The sequence below is a fragment of the Sinocyclocheilus anshuiensis genome, unplaced genomic scaffold (assembly GCF_001515605.1).
Source record: "Sinocyclocheilus anshuiensis isolate Anshui unplaced genomic scaffold, SAMN03320099.WGS_v1.1 scaffold159, whole genome shotgun sequence".
Lineage (NCBI taxonomy): Eukaryota > Metazoa > Chordata > Actinopteri > Cypriniformes > Cyprinidae > Sinocyclocheilus > Sinocyclocheilus anshuiensis.
The window spans coordinates 178,721-182,842 of record NW_015549567.1 but is presented as its reverse complement, the minus strand read 5'-3'; the positions used below and the strand labels follow the sequence as shown (position 1 = coordinate 182,842).

At 37.3% G+C, this 4,122-nt stretch overlaps 1 pseudogene; it reads right to left on the bottom strand.

The window, feature by feature from the left end:
• The window catches only part of LOC107657265 (polycystin-1-like), a 28,965-nt pseudogene that overhangs the window by 24,106 nt on the left and 737 nt on the right, over nt 1–4,122 (bottom strand).

Below are 4,122 nucleotides of genomic sequence, written 5' to 3'. Positions count from 1 at the left end.
TATTTCTGCCTCATCATTTGACCAAAATCCACATTGGATCGCAGTCAAAAGTTATTACAAACACTCAAAAGTGACTGATAGTGACATTCAAGTAGAAGTGTTGAATTCATCTAATTAATTGTCATGTAGATGGAAGCTAATTGTAAAAACGTTACCTACGTTACCCATATACGATTATATTTCATTATGTATTTTATCAAATCACATAAGTTTGTAAGAAACGGTTTAATTTTCCAAAAAGATTTTTAATTATAGTAATATAATGTACCACATGCTGACCAGAGGGATGTGGTTTGATGTAATACCAGAGTAAAGTAAAGCCACAAACTTACACAACAGTGTTCAGATCATCTTTTTTCCTGAAAAAATCAATATAGTGCAATATTTCTATCTGCTGAATGTAAGCTTTTCCATATTCCAAGCTTGCCTGCTGCACTGGGGACATCACATGCATGTGCGAGTTGTGAAAATTATGAAAATAAATCTAGGAATTATTTGATTGTTGGATTTTAAATCAGCAGGGTTGAGGCATCAAAAGTAACTAAGTAACTAAGCTGTTTTATGGATGGTAAGTAATATTATTACTGAAATTAGTTACACTACTAGTTACTGCAAAAAGTAATATTATTACAATAACTAAGTTACTAGTAATTAGTAACTGCCCAACACTGGTGAGGGGTAGGTTTAGGGTAAGGGGATAGAAAATACAGTTTGTACAATAAAAAAACTATTACGTCTATGGAATGTCCCCACAAAAAAAATGGAAACCTGTGTGTGTGTGTGTATGTGTGTGTGCACTCTAAAAAATGCTGGGTTGTTTCAACCCAATGTTGGGTCAAATATGGACTAACCCAACTGTTGGGTTAAAAAGTTAATTTAAAAATGTAACCAAAATTTAACCCAACAGTTGGGTTAGTCCATATTTGACCCAACATTGGGTTGAAACAACCCAGCATTTTTTAGAGTGTGTGTGTGTTTTAATGACTGTCAACAAAAATTGTTATTCAATTACGTCACTTAAAGTCATGACATGGGTTTTGTGTTATTTAAATATGTTCCTTGAGTTTCAGTTATAATGTTAATACATGTACACACACACACACACACACACACACACACACACACACACACACACATTTCACAAAATACTTCTTTTACAGTATTTTTGATTAAATAAATGCAGCCTTGGTTATCATAGAGTTATAATCGGTTAAAATCATACCAACCAATTTGAATAAAACTAGATGCAATAAAACTAAACTTCTTAAATATATAATTTATTGCCTTAAACTGCAGATCTCTTGATAAACAATACCTCAACCATTTGTGGTCTTGGGTCTGGTGGAGAGGGTAGCAGTTGTATCTGGGACACTGTGTATACGCCTGACATTAGTGGGACACCTGTCACGTAGTTCTCCAGCGATGGCAAAGACACTTTAAAGAAAAAGTGAATGATGCTGCTGCCAGCTCTGATAAAGGATTTGAAAAATAGCTTATATTTATTGAATGTGAGCAGTAAAAAAATAAAAATTGTAAACAAATGTATGATGTGCTTTGTCACCCCCTAGCTGCAAAAATTAAATGAAAAGTAAACTAGAGCACTGTAATGCTAAACGTATTTTACTTCCAGAAATAATAATATTGTATAATGTAATATATATTATACACATAATGCTGAATTCAGTGATTATAAATAATGTTTTTTCCCCTGAAGAAAATGTTACTGGTGCTTGATTGTGCAAAAGGTTTTGTTTGAAGGTGTAGGTGATTATTTGCCCACCATTTTTGGTGATGATCATTTGGATAATGTCATTTTCTTGTCTTTTCAGTGGGGTTAAAACTGTTTTATTGGCTTACCTGATATCTTTTTCTCACCGACAATGAAATTTCTTTTATTACATTGTTCATTCATCCACTGTCCAGAGGCCAAAGCCATTGAAGTACACTCCTTCACCTCACTTTCCTCAGTATCTAAATCATCGAACGGACCCTGTGCCATTCCATTTCTCAACCAGACCCCAACTGGAGCTACTCTGGAATAAAACACACACAATAAGAACAAACACAGCACAGCATCCAGAAGTTGCAATGTTTATACATTTCTTTTGGGAAAAAATGCAGTCTTGTCTGCAAAACCATATAAAATCTTGTGGTCTCTTACAGTTTAAATGAATTTTGTATGAAGGTCTGTACAGTCACACTGTCCACCATAGCAAGGTCTCCTCTCTCTTCTGTCTGACAGATGCCTTTTGCTTCTAGCCATGTTGACTTAAAGGTCCCATGGCATGAAAATGTCACTTTATGAGGTTTTTAACATTAATATGAGTTCCCCTAGCCTGCCTATGGTCCCCCAGTGGCTAGAAATGGCGATAGGTGTAAACCGAGCCCTGGGTATCCTGCTTCTCCTGGATGGCCCAATCCGGAATCTTTCCTTTATGTCGTCATACGGGGAAAGGTTACCTCCCCTTTCTCTGCTTTGCCCGCCCAGAGAATTTGGCCCGCCCATGAGAAAATAAGCTACTACCGTGCGAGGTGAGCGCAATATTTTTTTTTCGAGAGACATCATGGCTTGCAAACGAGCGAAGCATGGCAGTTGCCCCGCCATTCTCCTCCTCATTAGCATTTAAAGCTACAGACACAGAAATGGCACGTCCTAAGGAAAGCTCATTGTGGGACTGGCTCGTAGTGGCTGAAATTCTGCACCAAGGCCGAATTTCGGGAAAGAGACTTCAGATACAGTACTAGGGACCACTTAGGCCTATATAAAAGCATCTAAAAAGCAGCATGTCATGGGACCTTTAAATGTGGGCATCCAGTAACAGCTCAAACCATCACGGTCAATTTTTTCTCCCTTTGGGCAATAATATTCTAGTGGAAAGCATGAAATATTCCAAAAAACATTGTGTTCATATTAGCTGCATCCACAAATAGCAAACACAAGTCACGTAATGCAATGCTCAATGATTGAAAATAATTAGCAAGAAAAATATCCATTACTGAGCAAGGCAGATAAAACATCTCACCACTGAAGCAGCTTGTAAAAACACAGAGAATCCAAATGAGAGGCAGGTGCACAATATTTGCCATTTTATCTGATCCCCAGGTAGCGCATAATAAATGTCACTAATAATGAATCGTACACGAGAGAGACTACAAAAGGGTCCATTTAATGCTCAGACTATCTGTCCATTTAACTTTTCCTTCTGCCATTTAGTTCTCTTCACCCTGTCTCCCTCTCTCTCTCCAGCCTCTATCCTTTTGTCTTTCTCTCTTACTTGTCCTTTTATTGCATGGTGACTTATTAGCATTGTGCGTTACAACACATAGTCCCCCCCCTCAGAGAGAGAGTGGACTGAACCCTCATTAACATGCTGTAAAATCCCGCCTGATGAATAGGCAGTTAAAACTCATCCAGGTTAAATGAGTCACCACCTCCATTGTTAAGCTAAATATATATATATATATATCTATATCAAATAAAACGATGAAAAAGAGTGTTTGAGCATTCTGGCATCAGTGGTACTGTTTGCTTTCGGAATATAATATATATTTTGTGCAACTTCTTCCTAACTTCTTTTTATTTTTTCCCTCCAGGCCTCATTCCTCATTCTCCACTCCAATTCAAATGTACAGAAAATAAGAGCGAGGAAATGCAGAAAAGTGGAAAGAGCGAGCTCTTCTCGGAAGACGCACCAGCTGCTGCTAAGCAACAGAGTAGATAGAGCAGGGGTTGACAGTCATTCTTTTCAAAGCAAAGCAGACAGACGTTACAAGGCTTCCTTGGCTGAATACTGGGTCATAGCTTTCAGGGGTGAACAATGGAACAGCATCTAATAGTTTTCAGCAAAAAGGCCAATGAGAATCAGATTGGATTCCAGTGACCTTTCTCCAAACCTTACCGGATCTAAATTTTACATTGAGAATTGCAAACTGTATGATTCTTAGTCAAGTCGTTTCAAACCTGTATGTCTTTCTTTATGCGGAATACAAAAGAAGATGCTTTTGAGAATTTTATAGGGGGCCAAACAACATTATTCCATTGACTTTTATTATTTATGTGGAGAAAAAAACAAAACCATTTATATGGAGAAAGACATGAGGGTAAAATAAAAAGAAGGCATC